At 47.7% G+C, this 15,728-nt stretch overlaps 1 protein-coding gene across 2 annotated transcripts in view; it reads right to left on the bottom strand.

Annotated features, from left to right (window-relative positions):
- The window catches only part of ACER1 (alkaline ceramidase 1), a 35,845-nt gene extending 20,765 nt beyond the window's left edge, over nucleotides 1–15,080 (bottom strand). The window contains exon 1 of one of the 2 annotated variants that reach the window (XM_023186827.2): nucleotides 14,356–15,080. The gene's annotated coding sequence lies outside the window, so the exon portion shown is untranslated. Of the gene's footprint in view, nucleotides 1–10,247; nucleotides 10,266–14,355 lie in introns of those variants that run through there. The other variant, XM_023186826.1, reaches the window with a different exon arrangement.
- Between the last annotated feature and the right edge of the window lie 648 nt (nucleotides 15,081–15,728).

Genomic DNA, 15,728 nt, shown 5'->3' with positions numbered 1-15,728 from the left:
TTTTTTTTTTTTTTTTTTTTTTTTCTGAGACAGAGTTTTGCTCTTGTGGCCCAGGCTGGAGTGCGATGGCACGATCTCAGTGCACTGTAACCTCCGCCTCCCGGGTTCAAGCAATTCCCCTGCCTCAGCCTCCCGAGTAGCTGGATTTACAGGCACCCACCAGCACATCTGGCTAATTTTTGTATTTTTAGTAGAGACAGGGTTTCACCATGTTGGCCAGGCTAGTCTCGAACTCCACCCGTCTCGGCTTCCTAAAGTGTTGGGATTACAGGCATGAGCCACTGCACCTGGCCTCTTTTTCTCTTTTGAGACAGGGTCTTGCTCTGTTGCCCGGGCTGGAGCGCAGTGGTGCAATCATAGTTCACTGCAGCCTTGAAATCCTGAGCTCATGCGATCCTATCTTTTGCTGGTAATCACTAGCAAGGAAAATAAAGCCCAGAGAAGTTAGGGAACTTACCATAAATCACACAATTAGGAAATGATAGAGACAGGCAAGCCACACCACCTGTCTGACGCCTCAGTTTCCTCACCTGTAAGGTGGTGAAAATAATAATGGTACTGCGCTCTCAGGCCTGTTGTGAAGATTTAGTGAAGCTGACACGATGTTTCCGTAGAAAGATAAACTGAGAGGCCGGGCGCAGTGGCTCAAGCCTGTAATCCCAGCACTTTAGGAAGCCAAGGCGGGCGGATCACGAGGTCAGGAGATCAAGACCATCCTGGCTAACACGGTGAAACCCCGTCTCTACTAAAAATACAAAAAATTAGCCAGGCGTGGTGGCGCACATCTGTAGTCCCAGCTACTCGGGGGGCTGAGGCAGAAAAATCGCTTGAACCTGGGAGGCGGAGGTTGTAGTGAGCCGAGATCACGCCCCTGCACTTCAGCCTGGTGACAGAGCGAGGCTCTGACTCAAAAAAAAAAAAGAACAGAACAGAACAGAAAAAGAAAAAGAAAGAAAGATAAATTGAGGTGCTATGTTGTCCTGCATTCCAAATCACTGAACTGAGCCAGGCGCGGTGGCTCATGCCTGTAATCCCAGCACTCTGGGAGGCTGAAGCAGGTGGATCACTTGAGGTCAGGAGTTCAAGACTAGCCTGGACAACATGGTGAAACCCCGTCTCTACTAAAAATACAAAAATTAGCCTGGTGTCGTGGCACACACCTATAATCTCAGCTACTCAGGAAGGTGAGGCAGGAGAATTGCTTAAACCCAGAAAGCAGAGGTTGCAGTGAGCCAAGATTGCACCACTGCACTCTAGCCTGGGTGACAGAGCGAGACTCCCTCTCAAAAATAAAATAAAATAAAATAATAATAATAATAATAATAATAATAATAATCCCTGAACTGTCTGAAAATAATCAACTTTTTCAATTTCCAATTCTTGGAGGAGGGAGGCTCAGTCAGTGCTAATATGTTTTATGTCTCTTAACACTTAATGACTTTGACAAAAAAGAAAATAAAAGCCCTTCATTAAGCAACAGTACTCACTTGGAATTTACTAACATGGTTCGTTTATATTGTATTTATTTTTTGATAAGCTTGTATTCATGGTAAGCCATATCTACTTTCCCTTCACAGTAGGGTTACAAAGTTTCCTTTTTTTGTTTGAGATGGCCTTTGCTCTGTTTCCCAGGCTGGAGTGCAGTGGCATGATCTCGGCTCACTGCAACATCTCTACCTCCCAGGTTCAAGTGATTCTCTTGCCTGAGCCTTCTGAGTAGTTGGGATTACAGGCGTGAGCCACCCGGCCTGGCCAAAGTTTCTTTTTCTTTTCTTTTTTTGTAATGGAGTCTCACTCTGTTGCCCTGACTGGAGTGCAGTGGCGCGATCTCAGCTCACTGCAAGCTCCGCCTCCCGGGTTCACGCCATTCTCCTGCCTCAGCTTCCCGAGTAGCTGGGACTACAGGCACCCACTACCATGCCCGGCTAGTTTTTTTGTATTTTTAGTAGAGACGGGGTTTCACTGTGTTAGCCAGGATGGTCTCGATCTCCTGATCTCGTGATCCACCCACCTTGGCCTCCCAAAGTGCTGGGATTACAGGCGTGAGCCACCGCGCCCGGCCCCAAAGTTTTCTTTTTAAAATAATAATATTTTGGCCCAGTGCAGTGGCTCATGCCTCTAATCGCACCGCTGCACTCCAGCCTGGGCAAATAGAGCGAAACTGTCTCAAAAAAAAATCAATTAATTAAATAAAATAAAAGTAAAATAATAAATAGATATATTTTTAAGAGATGGAGTCTTGCTCCGTTGCCTAGGCTGGAGTGCAGTGGTACAATCCTAGCTCACAGCAGGTGTCAATCTCCTGGGCTCAAGCAGTCGTCTCACCTTGGCCTCCCCAGTTGCTGGAATTACAGGTATGAGCTACCGTGCCCTGGCCAAAATAAATTTAAGTTTCACAATTGTGGTTCGGCCGGGCGTGGTGTCTCACGCCTGTAATCCCAGCACTTTGGGAGGCCGAGGCGGGCGGATCACAAGTTCAGGAGATCAAGACCATCCTGGCTAACACGGTGAAACCACCGTGTCTACTAAAAATACAAAAATTAGCCGGGCGTGTTGGGTGCCTGTAGTCCCAGCTACTTGGAAGGCTGAGGCAGGAGAATGGCGTGAACCTGGGAGGCAGAGCTTGCAGTGAGCCGAGATCGCACCACTGCACACCAGCCTGGGCGACAGAGCGAGACTCCATCTCGAGAAAAAAAAAATTGTGGTTGTGTTTGCACAAATCTATACATGTGATAGTGTTGCATAGATTTGTTCCCATTTTTCTGAGAAAATGAAAAGAAAATTGCCTAACACATGAATGCATGGGAAAAGCTCTTGAAATCTGAATATGGTCTATAGGTCATATTTATGTCACCATTCTGGTTGTGAAATTGTATAGTCATAAAAGAGGTACCACTGGGAGAAACTTAGTGAAGGTTACCTGGGATTGTTCTATACTATTATTGCAGGTTCCTGAAAGTTTATAATTATTCCAATTTTTAAAAATGTTTTTGATAGATGGTCTCACTCTGTTGCCAGGCTTGAGTACAGTGGTGCAATCACAGGCCACCGCAGCCTCAAACTCCTGGGCTCAAGTGATCCTCACACCTTCACCTCCCAAGTAGCTGGGACTACAGGCCAGGCAAATGTTTTCTATTTTTTTGTAGAGATGGGTTCTCACTATGTCTCCCAGGCTGGTCTCTAATTCCTGAGCTCAAGTGATCCTTCCACCTTAGCCTTCCAAAGTGCTAGGATTGTCATGTATGAGCCACTGCACCTAGCCTAAAAATCTTTTTTTTTTTTTCTTTAAGACCGAGTCTCTCCCTGTCATCCAGGCTAGAGTGCAATGGCACAATCTCGGCTCACTGCAACCTCTGCCTCCCGGGTTCAAATGATTCTCCTGCTTCAGCCTCCCGATAGCTGGGATTACAGGAGCCCACCACCATGTCCAGCTAACTTCTACATTTTTAGTAGAGATAGGATTTCACCACATTGTCCAGGCTGGTCTGGATCTCATGACCTCAGGTGATCCTCCCGCCTCAGCCTCCCAAAGTGCTGAGATTACAGGCGTGAGCCAACGTGCCCGGCCTAAAAATCTTTTTTTTTTTTCTTTTGTTAAAAGAATTGCGTTAGAGTTCTAATTAATACATGAATGGATAAACACAATGTGTGTGGTTCATCCATACCATGGAATATTATTCAGCCCTGAAAAAGGAAGGAAGTTCTGACACAGGCAACAACATGGATAAACTTTGAGGACATCAAGCTGGGTGAAATAAGCCAGATACAAAAGGACAAATCCTGTGTGATCCCACTCCCAGGAAGTCCCTAAAGTCCTCAGAGTCACAGAGACAGGAAGTAGAATGGGGGGTATGAGGGGCTGGGGAGGGGGATGTGGAGTGAGTGTTTCTTGAGGACAGAGTTTCAGTTTGGGAAGATGAGGAAGTTCCGGAGGGGATGGTGGTGACGGTTGCACAGACACGTGAATGTGCTTAATGCTGCTGCTGAACTGTGCACTTGATGATTAAAATGATCCGTTTCCTGTTATGTATCTTTTACCATAATTTTACAAAGTATTGATTTAGGTTTTTAAAAGAGGGGTTTGGGGCTGGGCATGGTGGCTCACACCTGTAATCCCAGCATTTTGGGAGGCCGAGGCTGGCGGATCACTTGAGGTCAGGAGTTCAAGACCAGCCTGGCCAACATGGTGAGACCCTGTCTCTAATAAAAATAAAAATAATAACAGGGTGTGGTGGTGCGTGCTTGTAGTCCCAGCTACTTGGGAGGCTGAGGTACGACGATCGCTTGAACCTGGGAGGTGGAGGTTGCAGTGAGCCAAGACCACGCCACTGTACTCCAGCCTGGGGGACAGAGCAAGACTCTGTCTCCAAGGCAAGGCAAGGCAAGGCAAGGCAGAAAGAAGGAAGGAAGGAAGGGAGGGAGGGAGGGAGGGAAGGAGAGGAACTAAAGCTTGACCTGACTCTGTATAGCACCCCTCCACAAACATACACCATTTAGCCACAGCCCTAGCCCCCAAATCCCCTCCCCAGGTGGACCAGGAGGGCAAACAGACACCACCACTGCCACCCCAGCTCCCAAGTAGCGACCCTGACTCCTTCCCCATGGAGTAATTTTGAAACAGTCTCCGCTCTGTGTGTAGGTGGAGCAGATGGTCTCTGAGGCCCCTTTCTGCTCATAGCTGGAACAGGACCCAGTTGCTGAGATCCTGAATCTTGGCAAGGGTTTAATAGCAGGCAGTAAGGTAGTGACTGGCGCCCACGCCCAGCCCAGACTGGAGAACTTGGGCAATCATGGTGCTGACTAGGGAGGACAGAGCAGCCAGGCAGGTGGGTGGGAGCCCAGGGAGAGCTCTGCCTCTGCTGGGAGGAGAGGAGGGGCTAGAGAGAGGGTGACAAACAGAGACGTGTGAGCTCTCAGCGGTTATTGTAACAAATGGCACAAATTTAATGTCTTAGAACAATACACACTTACCATCTTACCTTTCTACAGGTCAGGACCCTGAAACGAGTCTTACAGGCTAAAGATGTCATCACAGCTATGTTCCTGGTGAAGGCTTCAGGAGAGAACCCACTGCCTGCCCTATCCAGTGTCTAGAGGCCACCCATATCCCTCAACTCGGGGTCCTGTCCTCCACCTTCACAGCCACAGTGCAGTCTCTTCCAGTCTCTCTCTGACTTTCTTTTTTTTCTTTTGAGACAGGGTCTTGCTCTGTTGCCCAGGCTGGAGTGCAATGGCACAATCTCGGCTCACTGCAACCTCCACCTCCAGGGTTCAAGCAATTCTTGTGGCAGGAGAATCGCTTGAACCCAGGAGGTGGAGGTTGCGGTGAGCCAAGATTTCGCCACTGCAATCCAGCCTGGGCAACAGAGCGAGACTCCATCTCAAAATAAAACAAAACAAAAATTACAACAACAAAAAAAACAGTCTAGGCAACATGGGGACCCTATTTCTATAAAATATTAAAAAGTTAGCCAGTGGGGGTACACACATGTGGTCTTAACTTCTCAGGAAGCTGAGGTGGGAAGATTGCTTGAGCCTGGAAGGTCAAAGTTGCAGTGAGTTATGTGTGCATCACTGCACTCCAACCTGGGCCACAGAGCAAGACCTTATCTCAAAAAAAAAAAAAAAAAAAAAGGAACTATATCCATCTTAGTATTGGGCTTTTTTTGTTTTCTTTTTTTTTTAGGATGGAGTCTTGCTCTGTCACCTAGGCTGGAGTGCAGTGGCACAATCACGGCTCACTTCAAGCTCCGCCTCCTGGGTCACGCCATTCTCCTGCCTCAGCTTCCCGAGCAGATGGGATTACAGGCGCCCACCACCACGCCCGGCTAATTTTTTGTATTTTTAGTAGAGACGGGGTTTCATTGTGTTAGCCAGGATGGTCTCGATCTCCTGACCTCGTGATCTGCCTGCCTCGGCCTCCCAAAGTGCTGGGATTACAGGTTTGAAAGTTTTTTCTTTAAGTTGCTGATGCTGAGTGCTGGTGAGGATGGGAAGTGGGGGAGTGGTGGAAATGTGAAGAGGCCAACCACTTTGGAAAATAATTTGACATTACCTAGAGCATTACTGGGGACAGTAGCTCAACTGTTAGAACAAGACAATTCCACAAATATCAGTGTCCTAAAAGTTACATCTCACATAAGCAAAGAGCATGGAGGGTGAAGTCATCCCAGAAGGCTCAGGCAAGTGGGAATTTAGCAATCCAGGCCCCTTCCTTGCTTCTCATGATGCTTCCATCCCAGCATGTGGCCTCCATCCCAACACGTGACCTCCATCTCAACATGTGACCTCCATCTCAACATGTGACCTCCATCTCAACATGTGGCCTCCACTTCCAGTATGTGGGCTTCACTGCCAACTTGTGACCCTCAATCCCAACATGTGACCTCCATCTCAACATGTGGCCTCCATTCCCAATATGTGGCCTCCACTTTCAACATGTGGCATCCATACCCATCATGTGGCCCCCATCTCAACATGTGGCCTCCACTAACAAAATGTGAGCTTCCTCCACAACTTGTGGCTCTCAATCCTAATATGGCTTTGGTGTACCTCCTATTGGTCAGAACTAGTCACATGACCTCCGCTAGATGAAAGGGTTGTTGGGAAATGTAATCTCCAGCACAGCAGCCACTTCCTGGTATCCATTTACCCTGTGGGAAAGGAGCCTGAATCTTTAAACTACAACAGGCTGCCTCCATCACATTTAGTAAAGGTGAAAATGAACATGTCCTACAACCAGGAACTCACCTCCTGGATTTATATCCCCCTGAGAAACTCCCACAAACGGACCCAGGATTCTGGTACAAGATTATTCAGAGCAGTCCTGTCTGCATAGCAAAACCATGGAACTATTCACAAACATTACTCAGTTAAAGACTTGATAAGTAGGCCAGGCATGGCGGCTCACACCTGTAATCCCAGGAGCCCAAGATGGGTGGATCACCTGATACCAGGAGTTTGAGACCAGCCTGGTCAACATGGTGAAACCCTGTCTCTACTAAAAATACAAAATATTAGCCAGGCGATGGGAGGCTGAGGCAGAAGAATGGTGTGAACCCGGGAGGTGGAGCTTGCAGTGAGCCAAGATTGCACCACTGCACTCCAGCCAGGGCGACAGAGCGAGACTCTGTCTCAAAAAAAGAAAAAAGGAAACATTAGTCAGGCATGGTGGGGCGGCTTTAATCCCAGCTACTCGGGAGGCTGAGGCATGAGAAGCGCTTGAACCCAGGAGGCAGAGGTTGCAATGAGCCAAGATCATGCCATTGCCATTGCACTCCATCCTGGGCAACAAGAGCAAAACTCCATCTCAATTAATTAATTTACTTATTAAAGACTCGTTAAGTAAATAGTGGATTCTCCTGCCTCAGCCTCCCTAGTAGCTAGGACTACTGGCGCCCACAATCAATGCCTGGCTAATTTTTTTGTATTTTTAGTAGAGACAGGGTTTCACCATGTTGGCCAGGCTGGTCCTGAACTCCTGACCCCAAGTGATCCTCTTGCCTCAGCCTCCTAAAGTGCTGGGATTACATGCGTGAGCCACTGTGCCCGGCCTGTGCGGATGTAAGTTTTCAACGCATCTGGGTAAATACCAGGGGGCACAATTGTTGGATTATTTTGTTGGTTTTTTTCTTTAAACCATATATATTTGTTATATATCCTCTTGTGAAGGTATATTTCACAACAATCAATTTATTTTATTTTATTTATTATTATTATTATTATTTTTTGAGATGGTGTCTCGTTCTGTCATCCAGGCTGGAGTGAAGTGGCGCGATCTCAGCTCACTACAAGCTCCGCCTCCCGGGTTCATGCCATTCTTCTGCCTCATCCTCCCGAGTAGCTGGGACTACAGGCACCCGCCACCATGCCCAGCTAATTTTTTATATTTTTAGTAGAGACGGGGTTTCACCGTGTTAGCCAGGATGGTCTCGATCTCCTGACCTCGTGATCCATCCGCCTCAGCCTCCCAAAGTGCTGGGACTACAGGCGTGAGCCACTGCGCCTGGCCTTTTTATTTTATTTTTGAGATAGAGTCTTGCTCTTTTGCACAGGTTGGAGTGCAGTGGTACGATCAGCTTATGCAGCCTCCAACTCCTGGGCTCAAGCCATCATCCTGTTTGGCCTCTCAAGTAGCTGAAACTACAAAAGTGTGCCACCACTCCTGGCTAAATTTTGTATTTTTGTGGGGTAGGGATGGGGTTCCACCATGTTGCCCAGGCAGGTCTCCAACTCCTGGGCTTAAGTGATCCACCCACCTAAGCCTCCCAAAGTGCTGGGATTATACGCCTAAGCCACCATGCCTGAACAACAATCAATTTAAAAATTAGAAGTGTGGGCTGGGCGTGGTGGCTCACGCCTGTAATCCCAACACCTTGGGAGGCCAAGGCGGGCAGATCACGAGGTCAGGAGATCGAGACCATCCTGGCTAACATGGTGAAACCTCATCTCTACTAAAAATACAAAAAAAAATTAGCCGGGCATGGTGGCGGGCGCCTGTAGTCCCAGCTACTCGGAGAGGCTGAGGCGGGAGAATGGCGTGAACCCGAGAGGTAAAGCTTGCAGTAAGCCGAGAGCACGCCACTGCACTCCAGCCTGGGCGACAGAGCGAGACTCCGTCTCAAAAAAAAAGTAACCATAGACAACTTACAAACAAATGGATGTGGCTGTGTGCCAATAAAAATTTATTCACATAACTTCATTTACAAACAATACACGGAGGCCGGGAGCAGTGGCTTATGCCTGTAATCCCAGCACTAGCACTTTGGGGGGGCGAGGTGGGTGGATCACTTGAGGTCAGGAGTTCGAGACCAGCCTGACCAATATGGTGAAACCCCCGTCTCTACTAAAAATACAAAAATTAGCCAGGCGTGGTGGCGGGTGCCTGTAATCCCACCTACTCAGGAGGCTGAGGCAGGAGAATCGCTTGAATCCAGGAGGCAGAGGTTGCAGTGAGCCGAGATTGCGCCACTGTGCTCCAGCCTGGGTGACAGAGCGAGACTCTGTCTCTAAATAAATAAATAAATATAAAACAAAACAAAACCCAAACAATACACTGGCTGTAGTTGCCAACGCCTGGCCTAGATTCTACAATTAACATTTTGTTCTATGTGTTCAAATCACATAGCTGTTAATATATCCATACTTTCATCTCGTCATCACTCCATTTTATTTATTTATTTTTTAAAACTATTTAATTATTATTATTATTATTGGAAACAGGGTCTCCCTGTATTGCCCAGGCTGCTTTCAAACTCCCAGGCTCAAGTGATCCTCCCACCTCAGCCTCCCAAGCTGCTGGGATTCCAGGCGTGAGCCACTGCGTTTTCCGAGGTGGGTTAATTCCATGACTTACCAGAAGAAGGGTTGCCAGATAAAATACAGGACACCCAGTTAAATCAGAATTTCAGATAAACGAGGGATAAGTGTTTAGCATAAATATGTTCCAAATATTGCATAAGATCGGATTATCCTCAAAATTATTCTTCATGTATCTGAAATTCAAATTTAAATGAGCCTCCTGTATTTTTAGGTGCTAAATGTGGAAACTCTAATCTGGAAGTATCTCTTCAACTGAGCCTGTCTCATTCCTTCCTCCAAAAAAGAGTTTGAAAAAAGTTTTCATTAAGTGGCATTATGTCATTTCTATTGCCTCCTCTACGAAAATCCAATAACCTCAAATGGGTACTCTGAGGTTAACCTTTTATTTCACTCATTCTTTCCTCCTCCTCCTCCTTCTTCTTCTCCTCCTCCTCCTCCTCCTCCTCTACTCCTCCTCCTCCTTCTTTTCTTTTTTGACAGGGTCTTGCTCTGTCACCCAGGCTGTGGTGCAATCACAGCTCACTGCAGACTCGACCTCCTGACTCAAGCAATCATCCTGCCTTGGCCTCCCAAAATGCTGGGATAATCCTGAGGCCTCTTTCCTTGGCTTCTAGATGGCTGTCCACCAGCCATCTACATCTGGTGGTCAGCCACCACTCCCAGCCCCTTTTTTCCATCAGTCATCTGCAAAGAATGTTAACGGTTTGGCCCCAAATGTACTGCTGCTAGAATTTCTGCCGGATTCTAAGGTTCAAAGGTTTAAAATCTGTCCGTCTAGCTCAGAACTCAGATGTATGTTCTTCAACATCACAGTGGAGCATCCTCTGCTCCAGCGGGGAGGACGTTCTCTGCCTGCCCCCTTCTCGCCTTCCTTCTTGAAGACTGAGAACTAGGAGGAAAAAAGGAAAAATAAAGAGGGATCTTACTGTTAGGGCTTGAATTGTATCCTCTAACAGGATATGTTGCAGGCAGGGCATGGTGGCTCACATCCATAATCTCAGCACTTTGGGAGGCCAAGGAGGGAGGATCGCCTGAGGTCAGGAGTTTGAGACCAGCCTGGTCAACATCACGAGTCCCTGTCTCTACAAAAAATAATAATAATAATAACTAAAAAAAAAAAAAAAAAGATAAGTTACAGACCCCCTAGTCCCTCCTAATGTGATCTTGCTTGGACATAGGCTCTTTTTCTTTTTCCTTTTTTTTTTTTGTTTTGAGACAGAATCTCACTTTGTCACCCAGACTGGAGTGCACTGGCACGTTCTTGGCTCACTGCAGCCTCAACCTTCTGGGCTCAAGCCATCGTCCCGCCTCAGCCTCCTTAGTGATGACTACAGATGTGCACCACCACACTCGGCTAATCTTTCTGCATTTTTTTTTTTTTTTTGAGATGGAGTCTCGCTCTGTCACCCGGGCTGGAGTGCAGTGGCCCGATCTCGGCTCACTGCAAGCTCCGCCTCCCGGGTTCACGCCATTCTCCTGCCTCAGCCTCCCGAGTAGCTGGGACTACAGGCGTCCGCCACCACGCCCGGCTAATTTTTTTGTATTTTTAGTAGAGACGGGGTTTCACCAAGTTAGCCAGGATGGTCTCGATCTCCTGACCTTGTGATTCACCTGCCTCGGCCTCCCAAAGTGCTGGGATTACAGGCGTGAGCCACCGTGCCCAGCCCCTACACATGTTTTTAAAGCCATGTAGCTGGATGGCATTTCTGAGAGGCTGTGGACAAAGAAGATCAGGCCAGGCACGGTGGCTCACGCCTGTAATCCCAGCACTTTAGGAGGTCAAGGCGGGCAGATCACCTAAGGTCAGGAGTTTGAGACCAGCCTGACCAACATGGTGAAACACCGACTCTACCAAAAAATACAAAAATTAGCTGGGTGTGGTGGTGGGCGCCTGTAATCCCAGCTACTCCAGAGGCTGAGGCAGGAGAGTTGCTTGAACCTGGGAGGCGGAGGCTGCAGTGAGCCGAGATCACGCCACTGCACTCCAGCCTGGGTGACAAAGCGAGACTCCATCTGGGAAAAAAAAAAAAGATTAACGACTGAGCCCTGGAGCTCTCCAAGACAGAAGGGTCTCTTATAGGACCGATCTGATGAAAGGGAAAAAAATCTTTCATCACAAAGAAAACATCCATTTACAGGGGGCTAGTTAACTAAATTATGGGTTTTGATATCATGGACATGGAATACTTCACAGGCATTTTAAAAAAAAAAAAGATGACAAAAGTTCTGAGTCACCATTTGGATTCTCCAGAACAGATCCTGAGAAATAATTTGGGGTGTGAGATTTTTATTGGGAATCACAGTTGTCACAGAATCACAGTTGTCACAGAAAGAAGCAGAGCAGGCCGGGCGCGGTGGCTCAAGCCTGTAATCCCAGCGCTTTGGGAGGCTGAGGCGAGTAGATCATGAGGTCAGGAGTTTGACACCAGTGTGGCCAATGTGGTAAAAACCCGTCTCTACTAAAAATACAAAAATTAGCTGGGTGTGGTGACGGGCACCTGTCGTCCCAGCTACTCTGGAGGCTGAGGCAGAAAAATCGATTGAACCTGGGAGGTGGAGGTTGCAGTGAGCTGAGATAGCACCACTGCGCTCTAGCCTGAGCAACAGGGTGAGATGCTAGCTCAAAAAAAAAAAAAAAAGAAGAAGAAGAAGTAGCCGCAGGACTGTAATCCAGCACTTTGGGAGGCTGAGACGGGTGGATCACGAGGTCCGGAGATCGAGACCATCCTGGCTAACATGGTGAAACCCCCATCTCTACTAAAAATACAAAAAACTAGCCGGGCGAGGTGGCGGTGCCTGTAGTCCCAGCTACTCAGGAGGCTGAGGCAGGAGAATGGCGTGAACCCAGGAGGCAGAGCTTGCAGTGAAATCCGGCCACTGCACTCCAGCCTGGGTGACAGAGCGAGACTCAGTCTCAAAAAAAAAAAAAAGAAGCAGCAGCAGGACTGGGCTTGGTGGCTCACGCCTATAATCCCAATACTTTGGGAAGCTGAGGTGGAACAAACACTTGACCCCAGGAGTTCAAGACCAGCTCAGGCAACATAGCAAGACCTCGTTTCTACCAAAAATACAAAAAATAGCCCAGTGTGGTGGCACATGCCTGTGGTCCCAGCTACTCTGGAGGCTAAGGCAGGAGGATCGCTTGAGCCCAGGAGGTTGAGGCTGCAATGAGCCATGATTGCACTACCTCCAGCCTAGGCGACAAAGGGAGACCCTGCCCTGTGTCAAAAGAAAAAGGAAAGAAGGAAAAGGAACGAGAGGGGAGGGAAAGGGAGGGGAGGGAAGGGGTCGGGCACGGTGGCTCACACCCATATTCTCAGCACTTTGAGAGGCCGAGGCGGGTGGATCACAAGGTGAAGGGATCGAGACCATCTTGGCCAACATGGTGAAATCCTGTCTCTACTAAACATACAAAAATTAGCTGGGCATGGTAGCACACGCCTGTAATCCCAGGTACTTGGGAGGCTGAGGCAGGAGAATCGCTTGAACCCGGGAGGTGGAGGTTGCACTGAGCCGAGATCGTGCCATTGCACTCCAGCCTGGGTGACAGAGCAAGACTCCATCTCAAAACGAAGACATAAAATAAAAGAAGAGAAAAGGAAGAAGGAAGGAAGGAAGGAAGGAAGGAAGGAAGGAAGGAAGGAAGGAAAGGAAGGAAGGAAAAGAAAGAAAGAGGATGTGGGAGCTGCAGAAGGAAAACTCCATGAAAGCAGGGATTGTTGTCTGTTTTTCTTTGCATTTGCTTGCTTTGTTTTATAGGAATCAAAACAACAGGAGCTGTACCCCAATGCTGTGTACATAGTAAATGCTCAGTAAATATCAATGGAATAAATAAACAAATTTCCCAGCTCCTCTGCAGCCAGGTGTGGCCATGTGAGTAGATCCTAGCCAATAGAAACTGTGTGTGACACAATCACCCTACCAACTCTGGATGCCAACCTCGACTGTGACTGGGAGAGAAAGACATGTCTATCTTATCTAAGTCTTTGGTATTTCTCTCCCTCACAGTCATACCTAACCATGTAATTAAACCAGTGAAGGCACTCAATAAATATGAGTTACGGGCCAGGCGCAGTGGCTCACGCCTATAATCCCAGCACTTTGGGAGGCCGAGGCGGGCGGTTCACAAGGTCAAGAGATCGAGACCATCCTGGCCAACATGGTGAAACCCTGTCTCTACTAAAAATACAAAATTAGCCGGGCATGGTGGTGGGCACCTGTAGTTCCAGCTACTCGGGAGGCTGAGGCAGGAGAATCGCTTGAACCTGGGAGGCGGGGGTTGCAGTGAGCCGAGATCGCGCCATTGCACTCCAGCCTGGGCAAAAAGAGCGAAACTCCATCTCAAAAATAATAATAAATAAATAAGAGTTATATTCCATACTATGGATGCTTGATAATTTGGTTTAAAATTTGGCCAGGCACAGTGGCTCATGCCTGTAATCCCAGCACTTTGAGAGGCCAAGGCAGGAGGATCGTTTGAGACCAGGAGTTTGAGTTCTGCCTGGACAACATAGCAAGACCCTGCCCTTACCAAAAAAAAAATTAGCCGGGTGTATTGGCGTGCACCTGTGCTCCCAGCTACTCAGGAGGCTGATGCAAGAGGATTGCTTGAGCCTGGGAGGTCAAGGCTGCAGTGAGCCATGATTGGGCTACTGCACTCCAGCCTGGGTGACAGAGTGAGATGCTGTCTCCAAAAATTAAATAATAAACTAATTTTAAAATTCAAGCCATTTAAGTTGTCCCCTCTTACGAGGCATTTATTTACAATTCTTTGCTAATGTGGGTATGATAGATTATCTCCAGAGACAGTCGCCATCACTTTCCATCCTGTTATGCCCCTGCCACTCCTCCCCCGAGTATATTTCGTCTCCTCTTCCCCTTGAATTTGGGTTGGGCCATGTGACTTGCTCTGACCAATGGAATGTGGCGGAAGAGCTACCATGTGGCTTCCAAGCCGAGCATTTAAGAAGACAAGTAGCTTTTGCTAACTCTCTCTGAAGTCGGTTGCCATATGGGGAACAAAGACCACCATACCGTGAGGGAGCCCAAGCAGCCACGTGGAGAGAGAGAGGACTCGCTGGGGCTCCAGATATGTGAGTGGAGAATGTTCCTTGTGGATGTTCCAGCCCCAGGAAATCCTAGCTGAGCCCAGTCCAGATTCTCAAATTATGAGAAATGATAAACTGTGGTTGTTTCAAACTCCTAAGTTTAGGAGTGGTTTGTTACACAGCATTAACTAACTGAAACACAGGTGATGAACAACTCTGCCATAAGCAACTTTGTGGTCAAATCTTAGTGCACAGGTGCAGACCTTTGATCATTTCCTAAAAACAAATGACTAGAAGTGGGTTCTGCAAATTTGAAATTTGGTGTCAACTGGATTCCCAAAGAAGCTGTAGCAAAGTCCATGAGCCATTTATTGACACATCCTTCCATCCACAGCCTCTTCAGCACTGACAGTTTCCTTCTCTTTTCTTTTCCTGATTTTCCATTTCCATCATTTCAATAGGCCCATCTGCATTCATTCCAGAGAAGGTAACAGCGATGACAGCTTCTCTCTGATCGTGGAGTGATAACCAAAAACCAGCAGGGCAGGTTGATTTGCAGCCAAGAGCCAAAATACTCATTCATTCAGAACTTACTGAGCAAGGTTTAGAGGAACAAAAACATCAAATATTTATGGAGTCCAGGTGTGCGGGCTCACGCCTGTAATCCCAGCACCGAGAGGCCAAGGCATGAGGATCATTTGAGGTCATGAGTTCAATATCAGCTTGGACAACAACATAAGAGAAATTCTGTCTCTACGAAAACAAAAACAAAAACTAGCTGGGCGTGGTGGCTTGCACCTGTAGTCTCAGCGACTTAGCAAGCTAAGGTGGGAGGATTGCTTGAACCCAGGAGGTCAAGGCTGCAGTGAGCCATGTTCACGCCACTGTACTCTAGTCTGAGGGACAAAGCAAGGGAGACAAACTCACCTTCAACTTCTTCCCTGTGTCGACATCCCAGCGCTTTGGGAGGCCGAGGTAAGAGGGTTGCTTGAGACCAGCCTGGACAGTATAGTGAAGCTCTGCCTCTACAAAATAAAAATCAATAAATAAAGTTGCTTTTTTTTTTTCCATCTATTTCAGATCACTATCCACTTTCATCTAAATCGTGGTTCTTGGCCAGGTACAGTAGCTCACAACTGTATTCCTAGCACTTTGGGAGGCAGAGGCAGGTGGATCACCTGACGTCAGGAGTTCGAGACCAGCCTGACCAACATGGTGAAACCCCGTCTCTACTAAAAATACAAAATTAGCCGGGCGTGGTGGCACGTGCATCTATTCTCAGCTACTTGGGAGGCTGAGGCAGGAGAATCACTTGAACCGGCAAGGGGGAGGCTGCAGTGCGCTCAGATCACACCACTG

This window comes from Piliocolobus tephrosceles, chromosome 21, assembly GCF_002776525.5.
Source record: "Piliocolobus tephrosceles isolate RC106 chromosome 21, ASM277652v3, whole genome shotgun sequence".
Taxonomy (NCBI): Eukaryota; Metazoa; Chordata; class Mammalia; order Primates; family Cercopithecidae; genus Piliocolobus; species Piliocolobus tephrosceles.
This window is presented reverse-complemented; position numbering and strand designations above follow the sequence as displayed.